Source organism: Podarcis raffonei, chromosome 10 (assembly GCF_027172205.1).
Source record: "Podarcis raffonei isolate rPodRaf1 chromosome 10, rPodRaf1.pri, whole genome shotgun sequence".
Lineage (NCBI taxonomy): Eukaryota > Metazoa > Chordata > Lepidosauria > Squamata > Lacertidae > Podarcis > Podarcis raffonei.
Genome location: NC_070611.1, coordinates 74,541,752 through 74,556,805, shown reverse-complemented (window position 1 = coordinate 74,556,805; position 15,054 = coordinate 74,541,752). Strand labels below are relative to the sequence as shown.

General features: G+C 48.8%; 1 protein-coding gene and 1 pseudogene across 2 annotated transcripts in view; both read right to left on the bottom strand.

Moving 5' to 3' along the window:
* LOC128421967 (zinc finger protein 624-like) overlaps positions 1-15,054 on the bottom strand; it is a 182,106-nt gene that overhangs the window by 136,252 nt on the left and 30,800 nt on the right. The window contains exon 2 of one of the 2 annotated variants that reach the window (XM_053405366.1): positions 6,794-6,966. The gene's annotated coding sequence lies outside the window, so the exon portion shown is untranslated. Of the gene's footprint in view, positions 1-6,793; positions 6,967-11,959; positions 12,091-15,054 lie in introns of those variants that run through there. The other variant, XM_053405363.1, reaches the window with a different exon arrangement.
* LOC128422882 (oocyte zinc finger protein XlCOF6-like) lies at positions 695-13,205 on the bottom strand (annotated as a pseudogene).

Below are 15,054 nucleotides of genomic sequence, written 5' to 3'. Positions count from 1 at the left end.
AAAAGATGCTGGATTGAACTTTTGTGGTTTCTAGCTGTTATGATAAAGATAACAGGGATTAAAATTGTTTAAGTGATAAAATTTAAAAAGTTGATTGGAAAATAAGGTGTTAATTAAAAGGAATGTTAAGAGATTAGGATTTGCTGGATTAACAATTTGAACTAGAAAACAAGAAGGGGAGGTATGAGGAAGTCAAAGAAACATGTTATTGAAAAATTGTTATTGAAATTGTTTTGTTTTTAATATTTCTCTTTTTCTTTTTCTTTTTGTGTTTGCATAAAATTGGAAAACTTAATAAATATTTATTAAAAAAAAAGAGAGAACTGTAGAAATTTGAAGACGTTAGCAGGACTGAAATAAATCTTATGTCATGGTTTAGTCTTTTACTAATGAATCTGTGAATTAAAGATTGGAATAAGAAAACCTGCGGAAGGGAAGGAGCGAAGTCAATGGCTCTATGGAGCATAAAGTAAGATGGATGTAAAAAGATTTCATATATTTGTTTGTTGGTGTTGGTGTATTTAAAATGAAAACTTAATAAAAAGCATATTAAAAAAAAGAAGAAGACCCTGGGATGGCCAGAAGCAGCACATGCGGACGTGGGTCTAGGAATGGAGAAGATTGTGGGCAGGATTCTCTGAAACACCCAGCAACCAAGATTCTCATCCTTTGCTGTATCTTTTGCTTACGGTCTTCACTCCCAGCCTTCCTGGCAAGAGGTAGCTAGGAGGGGGAGGGGAGAACATGGGTTTGCTGGCTTTTCTAGGAGAAGGGGGAATTCCCCCACCTCCTAGAAAAGCCCGCAGGAGCCGCGCAGCCTTTAAAGAGCGCGCAGCTCTTGGGGGCTTTTCCCCAAGGAGGGAGAAGGGACTGACTGGCCGAGTCCGTCCCTTCTCCCTCCTGCGGGCTTTTGCGGGAGGTGGGGGAATTCCGCCACCTCCCGCAAAAGCAGGGAGAAGGTCTTGGAGTAGCGCACAGGCTGTGTGCAGCCTGTCCACTGCTCCCAGAGCTGCGGGGGGGGGGGGGATCATATTTTTTCCTTGATTTCCCCCCCTCAAAACTAGGTGCGTCCTATGGTCCGGTGCGTCCAATCGTGCGAAAAATACGGTACCTCATGCTTTTAGGAATGATTTCCTGCTGAGTTCAATGCTCAGAGTGGACTCTGAGAGGAAGACGTCCCACACTCCATACGTCTAAATGGGTTCTCCCATGTGGGAGTCCCTGGATGTACCTTAAATAAAGGTAAAGGTAAAGGGACCCCTGACCATTAGGTCCAGTCGTGACCAACTCTGGGGTTGCGGCGCTCATCTTGCTTTATTGGCCGAGGGAGCCAGGGTACAACTTCTGGGTCATGTGGCCAGCATGACTGATCCGCTTCTGGCGAACCAGAGCAGCGCACGGAAACGCTGTTTACCTTCCCGCCGGAGCAGTACCTACTTATCTACTTGCACTTTGACGTGCTTTTCAACTGCTAGGTTGGCAGGAGCAGGGACCGAGCAACGGGAGCTCACCCCATCGCGGGGATTCGAACCGCCGACCTTCTGATCAGCATGTCCTAGGTTCTGTGGTTTAACTCACAGCGCCACTCGAATCCCTGTTCCTTAAATACTCCAATATAAATAAAGCACGTTTTGCAGTCTTTTCACTTAAACTGATTCTCTGAGTTTTTTGATGGTTTGAAGGGTTTCAACTCTTAAAGTTCTTCCTGTCCATGAGTCTGCTGATTTTGACTCTGACAGAAGCTAAAGCTCTTTCCACACTCCATGCATTTAAATAGTTTCTCCCCTGTGTGAGTCCTTTGATGGGATCTAAGTTGTCCATTCTGACTGAAGTCCTTAACACACGCCATGCATCTAAATGGTTTCTCCCCTGTGTGGGTCCGTTGATGTGTTCTAAGGCTTCGACTAAAACTAAAGCTCTTTTCACACTCGAAACATTTATATGGTTTCTCCCCTGTGTGAGTCCGTTGATGTGATCTAAGGCCTGCATCGTGACTGAAGCTCTTTCCACACTCCATACATGTATATGGTTTCTCCCCTGTATGAGTCCATTGATGTATTCTAAGGTTTCCAATTTGAAAGAAGCTCTTTCCACACTCCATACATCTAAATGGTTTCTCACCTGTGTGAGTTTGATGGTGTAAAGTTAGGTGCGCATTTTGACTAAAGCTCTTTCCACACTCCATGCATTTAAATGGTTTCTCCCCTGTGTGAGTCCGTTGATGTTGTCTAAGGCTTCCACTATCACTAAAGCTCTTTCCACACTCGATACATTTATATGGTTTCTCCCCTGTGTGAGTCCGTTGATGATTTCTAAGGTTTCCACTCTTATTGAAGCTCTTTCCACACTCAATACATTTATATGGTTTCTCCCGTGTGAGTCCGTTGATGTTGTCTAAGGTTTCCACTATCACTAAAGCTCTTTCCACACTCCATACATATATATGGTTTCTCCCCTGTGTGAGTCCGTTGATGGGATCTAAGGTGTCCATTCTGACTGAAGTCCTTTCCACACGCCATGCATTTATATGGTTTCTCCCCTGTGTGAGTCCGTTGATGTTTCCTAAGGTTTCCACTCTTATTGAAGCTCTTTCCACACTCAATGCATTTATATGGTTTCTCCCCTGTGTGAGTTCGTTGATGTTTCCTAAGGCTTCCATTTTCACTAAAGCTCTTTCCACACTCGATACATTTATATGGTTTCTCCCCTGTGTGAGTCCGTTGATGTATCCTTAGTTTTCTATTATCACTAAAGCTCTTTCCACACTCCATGCATTTAAATGGTTTCTCCCCTGTGTGAGTCCGTTGATGATTTCTAAGGTTTCCACTCAGATTGAAGCTCTTTCCACACTCAATACATTTATATGGTTTCTCCCCTGTGTGAGTCCGTTGATGATTTCTAAGGCTTCCACTCAGATTGAAGCTCTTTCCACACTCAATACATTTATATGGTTTCTCCCCTGTGTGAGTTCGTTGATGTTGTCTAAGGCTTCCACTATCACTAAAGCTCTTTCCACACTCCATACATATATATGGTTTCTCCCCTGTGTGAGTCCTTTGATGTATCCTTAGTTTTCCATTATCACTAAAGCTCTTTCCACAATCAATGCATTTATATGGTTTCTCCCCTGTGTGAGTTCGTTGATGTATCCTTAGTTTTCCATTATCACTAAAGCTCTTTCCACACTCCATGCATTTAAATAGTTTCTCCCCTGTGTGAGTCCTTTGATGGGATCTAAGGTGTCCATTCTGACTGAAGTCCTTTCCACACGCCATGCATTTATATGGTTTCTCCCCTGTGTGAGTCCTTTGATGTATCCTTAGTTTCCCATTATCACTAAAGCTCTTTCCACAATCAATGCATTTATATGGTTTCTCCCCTGTGTGAGTCCTTTGATGTATCCTTAGTTTTCCATTATCACTAAAGCTCTTTCCACAATCAATGCATTTAAATAGTTTCTCCCCTGTGTGAGTCCTTTGATGGGATCTAAGTTTTCCATTCTGACTGAAGTCCTTTCCACACGCCATGCATCTAAATGGTTTTTCCCCTGTGTGGGTCCGTTGATGTGTTCTAAGGCTTTCACTAAAACTAAAGCTCTTTTCACACTCGATACATTTATATGGTTTCTCCCCTGTGTGAGTCCGTTGATGATTTCTAAGGTTTCCACTGTGATTGAAGCTCTTTCCACACTCCATGCATTTAAATGGTTTCTCCCCTGTGTGAGTCCGTTGATGTTTCCTAAGGCTTCCATTTTCACTAAAGGTCTTTCCACACTCAATACATTTATATGGTTTCTCCCCTGTGTGAGTCCGTTGATGTTGTCTAAGGCTTCCACTCTCACTAAAGCTCTTTCCACACTCCATACATATATATGGTTTCTCCCCCGTGTGAGTCCGTTGATGGGATCTAAGGTGTCAATTCTGACTGAAGTCCTTTCCACACTCCATGCATTTAAATGGTTTCTCCCCTGTGTGAGTCCGTTGATGATTTCTAAGGTGTCCACTCTGACTGAAGTTCTTCCCACAGTCCCTGCACCTAAAACGTTTTCTCTCTGTGTGAGTCCGCTGGTGTGTTCTAAGTTTTGCATTGAAAGAGAAGCTCTTTCTGCACTCCATACCTTTAAATGGGTTCTTTGCTTTTTGTGTTCGTTGATGTGAACTATGTGTGCTCATTCAGTGAGACATATTCCACATTTCACACATTTTAATGGCTATTCCTAATGAAATGAAAGGTGCCCTGTCCCCTGCAATTCTGTCTTCTCCATCACCTTTTTCAGAGTGGGCAGAAAGGAAATCCTGTTTGGGTTTCAAGAAAGAGAACACAGAAAAAAAAGGGCACATCAATCGCCATTAGCACCTTCTCCTATTTCAACATCTCCTGCATTCTCCCATGTCCTAGTCATGTTCCCAATTTTTAGGAAATGAAAATGGTATGATGTCAAATGGTAGTAATGCATCAGGAAACTTTCATAATCCTCAATCATCTTTAATAACACAGCATGATCTTGGAATACTGTTGTCTTGTGGGACTGCCTTTCAAATCAAGTGGCTGCCCCCGTTTCCACCTCTAGATCTTCATGAATCACCTGCACAGTCCCACTGACCTCAGGAGGTCCATATGGACCATTTTGGGAGACCCAGGTCTACATCTTTTCTGGGGACTGTGGTCTGGGTCAGTCAGAGAACTAGTGACAAGGCTTGGTGCTTGGGGTCAGCTGAATGGGTGTTCAGGGAAGCTCCTGTTCTTGGAGATGGACCTCTGTCTACATGCCTGACATTGCATGGAGAGAGCAGGAGAAGCAGAAGGAAAGCAGCTGGCACATGGGAATCCCAAATGGAAACACCCACCCCAATGGTTCTTTATAATGATGATGTGCTGCCTGATCCTGTGCTTGTCTTCTGACAGAGGACTATCCTAATCAGGCACTGAAAAGCAGGATATTCAAGGCAAGGAAATAACTGTACTTAATGGTAGGTAGCCAGATAGTCCAGTAGCACCTTAGAGACCAACTAAGTTTGTTTTAGGTATAAGCTTTGGTGTGCATGCACACTTCTTCATATAGTGATGGGTAGTGGGAGATGGTAGTAGGAGTACCCCTATGAGGAACACCCCCACCCCACCCTCCCATGATATATAAGGGTCTGGTGACATCTGTTTCAGTGTATCTGAAGAAGTGTGCATGCACACGAAAGCTTATACCTAGAACAAACTTAGTTGGTCTCTAAGGTGCTACGGGAATATTTTGTAATTTTTTATTTCAACTGTGTCATATCAACACGGCTACCTACCTGGATCTAGATGTCATGGGGTGTTGGGGATAAGTAGTTCCTTGGGTGGGGGACATGTCCTGCACCTTCTGGGGTCATTTTTCCACCCTTGATGCCCACCCTGCACTCAGCTCTCACCTGTGGCTTCCAGAAGCTGTCAGCATGCAACAGGGCTTCAAGCAACGGCTTCAACCGGCCGGCTAAACCAGGTGAGGAAAGCTGATGGGTCTCAAATCCTTGGGGGGCTGGGGAATTCTGCTGCACCTGAAGTCAAGCCCTGGTGGATGGAGAGGAGAACAACCGTGAATCCCACAGTCCAGAAGGCAGATTCTGCCCGTGCGGAAGAGGAAAGTGAAGGGCAGGTGGGGCACGTCCACCTGAAGGCTTGTTATCTAGTCCCAGGGTTACTCTGACATTGAATTATATATAAATTACAGTATTGAAATGCGCCTGCTCCCACTTCATATTCTGATATTACTCTACTTTGTTTCTCTGTTTCTTACTTGAGTGCTGTTTTGGTATGCTAAGTCATGGTTTTACTGTGAGTTACATTTTTGCTATTTTTTGGATCCTGTTATGCTTATTTGTCTTCAGTACAGTCATACCTCATGTTACGTTTGCTTCAGGTTGTGCGTTTCTGTCTTGTGTCCCATGGCAACCCAGTTACTTCTGGGTTTTGCCCCTCGTGCATGCGCAGACGTGCAAAATGATGTCACATGCATTCGCAGCAGTGAATCGTGACCTGCACACGCGCAGACGTGGTTTGTGTTCTGCCCATGTTGCGAATGGGCCTCCGGAACGGATCCCGTTCGCAACCAGAGGTACCACTGTAATAGATTTCTCAGTTGAATTACTTTTTTGCTGCCTTTGAGCATTTTTTGCTACTCTGCTAATTATGCGTGGAACTTGCTCTGGAGATCGTTATGGAGGAACAAGATCTGCAACCTTAAGCCATAAACAGCCTCGGCCCTGTGGACCTGAAGGAGCGTCTCCACCCCCATCACTCAGTCTGGACAGGGAGGTCCTCCTCCGAGGGTCTTCTGCTGGTTCCCTTGCTGGCAGAAGTGAAGTTCCTGGGAACCAGACAGAGGGCCTCCTGCCCCATGGAATGCCCTCCCTTCAGAGGGCAAGGAAATGGGCAACTCTCTGACATTTAGAAGACAGCTGCATTGGGATGTTTTTAATGTTTGATGTTTTACTGTCTTTTTTATGTACTTTAAGCTCCCTGGAGTGGCTGGGGAAACCCAACCAGATGGGCAGGCTATAAATACTGCAATTATTCTTATCATCCCCCTGAGCACGGCCTTGGCTGGGGAGGGTGGGGTATAAATAAAATTTTATTTTTATTATTATTATTATCATCATCATCTTGTGATTTTTAAAAGTTATTTTGGAATTCGTACTGCAATATCAGCTCACGAAATGTTATGGGTGGAGAAAATCACAGGGTTGCCGTAAACGATAATCCCACCCACAAACTTTCATTCACATAGAGTCTGTAAATTTGGGAAGGTCACACACCTCACCTGTGCTAATACTGGCAGTCTTTGGCCTGTATAGGCACACCCTGTGTGTAGAGACTCCAGCCACAGGTACTGTCTACCATGAAAATGGGTCCTTTGACTGGGAAGATTCATGGAATTGCTATCATCGGATGCTGAAGGATTGTATCTCAGCTTGTCAGTCACTCTGACATTGCCTAAAAAGAATAAGAGGAACAGAAATGCTTTTGAGGTGCATCTTCCATATCAATCCTGAGAGCCATTCCATGGACTCTGCACCTGTTTCTGATGACAGGTGTACATTATTCTCATCCTCAGTGGAAAAGACAATAAAGATGGAAGCCTGAGAGAGAGGAAAAGGTTTCTGGCTGCTTCCTGGGTGGGATTGCGGAAACCAAGAGCCGCTTCTGAGAAGGCCTCCCCCCTCCTCTCGGGATTTCCTCTCCTCTCCAGGGGACCAATGGTTGGACTGGGCAGAAGCGCTGTGTCTGGACAGGGCAGGGGCTTATGGGGTGGGAAGAGGATGGAGCTTGCAGGAAGGAAGGGGTGGGGGGACACGACCCCCCACTTTCCAGGGATCCCTCTCTGGTCGCCTTGAAGGGGTGGCCCATTCCTGGGTGGGAGGGAGAAGCCAAAGCGCCCCCTCTGGAGATTCCTCAAGGAAGCCACAATGGAGTGGTCTCCCCAAAGACTGGTCTTCCTAGCTCTCCCCCCCCCAATACTGCTGGGATGCTCCCCTCCCCCCCCACTTCCTCGACCCCCTGCCTCTCTCCCAGCGTCTCCCCTGCACCCAGAGGCCCCCTTGGCCCGGCCCAACCCTCGCCATGCGCGCCCCATCTTTCCATCCGGAGGGGCCACCCCAATACGAGAGGGGAGGGACGGGTCTCTATCCAAGCGCCTGTAGCGCCTGTTAACCCTTTCATGGCCCGACTCTCTTCCCGCGAACCCCACAGCGCTCCGGGGCAAGGAGGCCCTCGTGAGGACTCCCTGGGTGGGGGCCCCATGTCCGCCCCTGCCAAGGCGCCTAAGGGGCCAAGGAAAGCCCTTTACCTCTTTTAACTCGCTCCCGATTCTCCTTTCCTTTCCTGCAACATCCACGGGGAGGGGGGTTTTCCGAAAGCGCGCGCCCCTAGAGCTATGGAGCAGAGCAGCAATTTGGCGCAGAAGCTCCACTTCCGGGAGAAGCAGGCGGGGGGGGGAGGGGGCTCACACCCGACATTCCCAGAACAGAAGCAGACTTGCGAGGAGGAGGAGAAGGAAGAGGAGCAACGTCTGGGGGCGGGATTTGGGGCAGTGCGGGAAGGGCTGAGAGAGTGATATGCTGGGAGGGAAGGGAAAGAATTGAGGGGGGGAGGAGAGGAAGCCCCCCCTCCCCTCCTCTTTCTGGGGATCAGGAGAGTGGGAGAGGGGCTGATCCCGGCAATCCAATTGCAAAGTGGGGTCCCGCACAAACAGTGTTTACATTGCAAATTCCTTCCCTCCCCCACCCCACGCCATGAACTTAGATCCGTCCCTGTTTTAGGTATTGGTGCACCAGGAATGGGGGGGCGGTTAAACGACTCCCCAAAAACCCCAAGTCCCCAACGCAGCCTCTGACTAAGGCCAGGACAGTGACCATTGACACAGGCACCTTCCATGCACAACAGCAAAGAGGCTCAGAAAAGCAACCTATAAAATTGTAGCAGTAAGCGGATCCCATGAATCGGACTGTTTCCTCCGACTACCCAATACTGTATTGAAAACTGAAGAAGCTTCAAATAATTGCCAACATTCAACGGTTTGACGGATTTCCTGGGTTCCAACGCCTAATGACTCCTCTGGAATTGGGGGATCCAGGGCTCCCCCTGACTCCATAATCGCTTAGCAGGCAGGAGGCGATCAAGGGCAGCACATGCCCCAGGCAGAAATCCATCAAGATGGTGGGTTGAATCCTGATGCATTCAGAGGAGAAGCAGAGGAAAGCCTTGCAGATAGGGGGATGGGTAAATACTATTATGGTTCTTTGGGCTGTATATTCTCTCCCTGCTTATTTGACTTATATGCAGAATTCATCATGCGAAAGGCTGGGCTGGATGAATCCCAAACCGGAATTAAGATTGCCGGAAGAAATATCAGCAACCTCAGATATGCAGATGACACAATCTTGAGGGCAGAAAGTGAGGAGGAATTAAAGAACCTTTTAAATGAAGGTGAAAGAGGAGAGCGCAAAATATGGTCTGAAGCTCAACATCAAAAAAACGAAGATCATGGCCACTGGTCCCATCACCTCCTGGGAAATAGAAGGGGAAGAAATGGAGGCAGTGAGAGATTTCACTTTCTTGGGCGCCATGATCACTGCAGATGGTCATGAAATTAAAAGACGCCTGCTCCTTGGGAGAAAAGCAATGACAAACACAAACAGCATCTTAAAAAGCAGAGACATCACCTTGCCAACAAAGGTCCGTATAGTAAAAGTTATGGTTTTCCCAGTAGTGATGTATGGAAGTGAGAGCTGGACCATAAAGAAGGCTGATCGCCAAAGAATGGATGCTTTTGAATTCTGGTGCTGGAGGAGACTCTTGAGAGTCCCATGGACTGGAAGAAGATCAAACCTCTCCATTCTGAAGGAAATCAGCCCTGAGTGCTCACTGGAAGGACAGATCGTGAAGCTGAGGCTCCAAGACTCTGGAGTTTAGTCAAACTCATGCTGGTAGCTTTGAGAACACTGTCCCACCATCTCGTCCTCTGTGTCCCCTTCTCCTTGCGTCCTCCATCTTTCCCAACATCAGGGTCTTTTCTCTTCTCATGAGGTGGCCAAAGTCTTGGAGCCCCAGCTTCAGGATCTGTCCAGCTTCAGGATCTGTCCTTCCAGTGAGCAGTCCCTCCACAGGGGCCCCTTGGGCCTGATCCTGCAGGGCTCACCTGATGTTCTGATGCAAGTGAGCCCTCCTTTCTCCTTCAAGGTGAACAGGGTTTCCCAAACTTGGGTCTCCAGCTGTTTTTGGACTTTAGCTGCCATCACCCCTAGCTAGCAAGACTAGTGGTCAGGGATGATGGTGGAAAAGATCATAAAACAGCTCCTCCTTAAGGGATGCAAGAGGAGCCCGTCTGGGAAACCGTAAGTCTCCCAAAGGTTGGAGAAACTAACAGAGACCAACCAGAGCAAAGCGGTTGCTAAGTCTGATCTTTTATGAAGGTAAAAAAGGTAAAGGGCCCCTGGACTTTTAAGTCCAGTCAAAGGTGACTATGGGGTTGTGACATTCATTTTGCTGTCAGGCCCAGGAAGCCACTGTTTGTCCACAGACAGCTTCCTGGGTCATGTCGCCAGCATGACTAAAGCGTTTCTGGCACAACAGGACACCGTGACAGAAACCAGAGTGCACTAGACCGGTTGGTTAAAGGCATACAGGTCGGAGCCAAACAGTATAAATTGAGAGCAACAACAACCACAACAGCACCTTAGGGACCAACTAAGTTTCTTCTAGGTATAAGCTTCCGTGTGCATGCACACTTCTTCATATAGTGAAGGGTAGTGTGAGATGGTAGTAGGAGTACCCTTATGAGAAAAACCCCAACCCACCCTCCCACGATATACAAGGGTCTGGTGACATCTGTGTCAGTGTATCTGAAGAAGTGTGCAAGCACACGAAAACTTATACCCAGAACAAAATTAGCTGGTCCCTAAGGTCCTACTGTACTATTTTTTAATTTTTTATTTCAACTGTGTCAGACCAATACGGCTCCCTACCTGAATCGAGATGTCATGGGGTGTTGGGGAGCAGTAGTTCCTTTGGTGGGGGACATGTCCTACACCTTCTGGGGTCATTTTTCCACCCTTGGTCCCCACCCTGCACTCAGCTCTCACCTGTGGCTTCCAGAAGCTGTCAGCATGCAACAGGGGTTCAAGCAACGGCTTCAACCGGCCGGCTAAACCAGGTGAGGAAAGCTGATGGGTCTCAAATCCTTGGGGGGCTGGGGAATTCTGCTGCACCTGAAGTCAAGTCCTGGTGGATGGAGAGGAGGAGAACAACCGTGAATCCCAAAGTCCAGAAGGCAGATTCTGCCCGTGCGGAAGAGGACAGTGAAGGGGAGATGGGGCACGTCCACCTGGAGGCTTTTTATCTAGTCCCAGGGTTACTCTGACATTGAATTATATATAAATTACAGTATTGAAATGCGCCTGCTCCCACTTCCTATTCTGTTATTACTCTACTCTGCTTGTCTGTTTCTTACTTGAGTGCTGTTTTGGAATGCTAAGTCAGGGTTTTACTGTGAGTTACATTTTTGCTATTTTTGGATCCTGTTATTCTTATCAGTCTTCGGCTGCGCAAAGAGGGAGAACTGCGCAGCGCCCCTTCAGCGAGGCGCCTGTCCTGGCTTCTGCCTTAGCCTCTTCATCCTGCTGCCCTTGGCACTGTTATCCCAGAAGCCAGAACAGCCACACAGTATCCCAGAAGCCAGATTCCTCTTGCTGTTCTGGCTTCTGGGATTCAAAAATTTTTTTTTCTTGGATTCCTCCCCCCAAAACTAGGTGTGTCTTATAGAGCGAAAAATACGGTAGGTACCGCTCCGGCGGGAAGGTAAATGGCGTTTCCATGCGCTGCTGTGGTTCGCCAGAAGCGGCTTAGTCATGCTGGCCACATGACCCGGAAGCTGTACGCCGGCTCCCTCGGCCAATAAAGCGAGATGAGCGCTGCAACCCCAGAGTCGGCCACGACTGGACCTAATGGTCAGGGGTCCCTTTACCTTTATCTATATGTACTGTAAGCTGCCCAGAGCGGCTGGGGGAAAATACTAATACTATAACGTCTAGAGTGGTACCTCAGGTTACAGGCGCTTCAGGTTACAGACTCTGCTAACCCAGAAATAGTACCTTTTGTTAAGAACTTTGCTTCAGGATGAGGACAGAAATCCTGCTCTGGCGGCGCGGCGGCAGCAGGAGGCCCCATTAGCTAAAGTGGTGCTTCAGGTTAAGAACAGTTTCAGATTAAGAATGGACCTGCAGAACGAATTCAGTTCGTAACCCGAGGTACCACTGTACTATTATTATTATCTTCTGATTTTTTGTAGTTATTTTGGAATTTTTACTGCAATATTAGCTTACGAAATGTTATGGGCAGAGAAAATCACAGGGTTGCCGTAAATTATAATCCCACCCACAAACTCTCATTCACATACAGTCTGTAAATTTGGGAATGACACACACCTCACCTGTGCTAATACTGGCAGTCTTTGGCCTGCACAGGCACACCTGGTGTGTAGAGCCTCCAGCCACAGGCACTGTCTATCATGAAAATGGGTCCTTTGACTGGGAAGATTCATGGAGTCACTGTCATCAGATGCTGATGGGTTTTATCTCAGCTTGTCAGTCACTCTGACATTGCCTATGAAGAATAAGAGGAACAGAAATGCTTTTGAGGTGCAACTTCTGTATCAATCCTGAGAGCCATTCCATGGACTCTGCACCCCTGTTTCTGAGGACAGGTGTACATTATCCTCATCCTCAGTGGAAAAGACATTAAAGATGGAAGCCTGAGAGAGAGGAAAAACTTTCTGGCTGCTTCCTGGGTGGGATTGCGGAAACCAAGAGCCGCTTCTGAGAAGGCCTCCCCCCTCCTTTCAGGATTTCCTCTCCTCTCCAGGGGAACAATGGTTGGACTGGGCAGAAGCGCTGCATCCGGACAGGGCAGGGGCTTATGGGGTGGGAAGAGGATGGAGCTTGCAGGAAGAAAGGGTGGGGGGACAGGACCCCCACTTTCCAGGGATCCCTCTCTGGTCGCCTTGAAGGGGGGCTTGATTCCTGGGCGGGAGGGAGAAGGCAAGGCGACCCCTTCGAAGATTGCCCAAAGAAGCCACGATTGAGACGCCCCCCCAAAAAACTGGTCTTCCTATCTCCCCCCCCCAGTGCTCCTCTTCCCTTCCCCCCTCCCTCTCTCCCGCAGTTTCCCCTGCACTCTAGCGCGACTGACACCTCGCCCTGCGCCCCCATCTCTCCATCCTAGGGCCCCCCCCGAACAGGAGCAAGGGAGGGACTGGGGGTCTCTATCCAGGCGTCTCTCGCGCCCCTTAACCCTTTCATGGGACGCGCGGAGCCTGGGAAACGGGGCGAGGGATCCGCCCTGCGAGGAAAGCTCCCTTCGCAGCGTGCGCGGAGGGATCCAGGCCCCACGGAAGGCGCTTGGGGGAGCTGGCGGGGTCTATGGGTCCTTTTCTCCCCTCTCCCCCCCCGGACCCCTTTACCTCTTTGTCCTCGCTCCCGATTCTCCTTTCCTGCAACATCCACGAGGGGTGGGGGGGTCCCCTGCCTCCTCCCTCCCCTTTCCGAAAGCGCGCCCCCCCCCCCCAGAGCTACGGCGCAGAGCAGCAATCCGGAGTGGAAGCTCCACTTCCGGGAGAAGCAGGCAGGTTGGGAGGGGGCTCACCCCCCCCCCACATTCCTGGAGCAGAAGCCGGATTGGAGAAGGAGGAAGGGGTGGGATGTTTGGGGGCGGGATCTGGGGTTGTGGGGGCGGGGTGAGAGGAGGAGGGGAGGGGAGGGAAAGAATTGAGGGGGGGGGGAGGAGAAGGTTCCGGAGATCCAGCTGCAAAGTGGGTCCCGTCCCTCCGACAAGGTTTGCATTGCAACATCCTCCCCTCCCCCACCCCACGAGCTTAGATCCCTCCGTGTTTTAGGTCTTGGCGCTGTTCAAACCAGGAATAGGGGGCAGCTAAACGACCCCCCCCCAAATCCCAGCTCCCCACCCCAGCCTCTGACTCAGGCCAGGACAATGACCGTGGACACTGTAGCAGGAAACCCCCCCCCCAATCATTCAGTTTCTACAAACTTCACACACACTCACACTCACACACTGCATACGCTATACTTCTCTTATAAATTCATAGAAAATCAACCAAAATCGAATTTGCACTGTTCCACTTCTATTTTACTCCATGAAGGAAGGACTACAAAATGGGGAAGGGTTGATACAGGGCACCCATAATTCCTTGAGCATACCAGCACATCCACAGGAGCCCTGCCCAGTTGCTATGCCAACCCTGATGGTCCTAGACAGAAGACCATCAAGATCACAAAGAACTTGCATATAGGAGTGGATTCAGCACAGACTGGAACAAAGGACAATAATCAGCTCTTCCCTCTGGGGGCAGGAAACTGCAAACTCCCCGCTGTCACCTGGAAAGTACTCATGGGGAGGGGGAAATGGGGAACCAGCCAGGTGCCAGGGCACTCAGGTTACCACCACAACTCCTCCCTCAACCCCTCCTTTCTGTGATGTATGTATGATGTTTCTGGGGGTGGGCTTGACCTACAGGGTGGCAATTTGAAAAGTCTTTATAAGCCCTTGCACAGCATTTTTCTGGGTCCTTCCTCTCTCCTGCAAGTGAGGGGAGCACCCTGTTGCAACAGTTCAATAAAGGCCAAGCCTACAGGCTGCTGTTTTGCTCCAAGTTATCCTGGTTGGTGTCTTTGTTTTTGTCCAAGGGAGCCCTCAGGTTTTTCCGTTAACAGACACAGGCACCGTCCATGCACAACAGCCAAGAGGCTCAGAAAAGCAGCCGATACAATTGTAGCAAGAAGCAGATTCCATGTATTAAGGGAGAAATCTGAGGGCTCCCTTGGACAAGAAACAAGGAGACCAGCCAGGAAGAGCAGAGCAAAAGAGCAGCCAGTCGCCTTGGTCTTGATTGAAGACTGTCTCCACAGGACTCCCACCTGCCACCAGGTGGAACAAGATGGAAGTCCCCAACAAAAGAAGACCCCAACTTTTATTAGCTGCTAATCCCCCATGCTGCACCCCCAAGACTACATAATGACTACATCATGATTACATCATGACTACATCATTGACACATCACGAAGAGGAGGGGTTTAGGGAGAAGAAGAAGAAGAAGAGTTTGGATTTGATATCCCGCTTTCTCACTACCCGAAGGAGTCTCAAAGCGGCTAACATTCTCCTTTCCCTTCCTCCCCCACAACAAACACTCTGTGAGGTGAGTGGGGCTGAGAGACTTCAGAGAAGTGTGACTTCTCTGAAGGAGGAGGAGTTGTGGTGGTAACCTGAGGGTCTTGTCCCCTGTCCGGTTCCTCCTTTCCCCTCCCCATGATTACATTCCTGAGGACAAAGGGGAGTTCACTGTTTCCTGCCCCCAGAGGGAAGAGCTGATCATTGTCCTGGGTTTCAGTCCGTACTGAATCCACTTCCATATGCAGGTCCTTTGTGAATGGAATGATCTTCTGTCTAGGACCATCACGGTTGGCATGCCAATTGAGTAGGGCTCACTGCGGACGTGTTGGCTGCCTTGTGTCA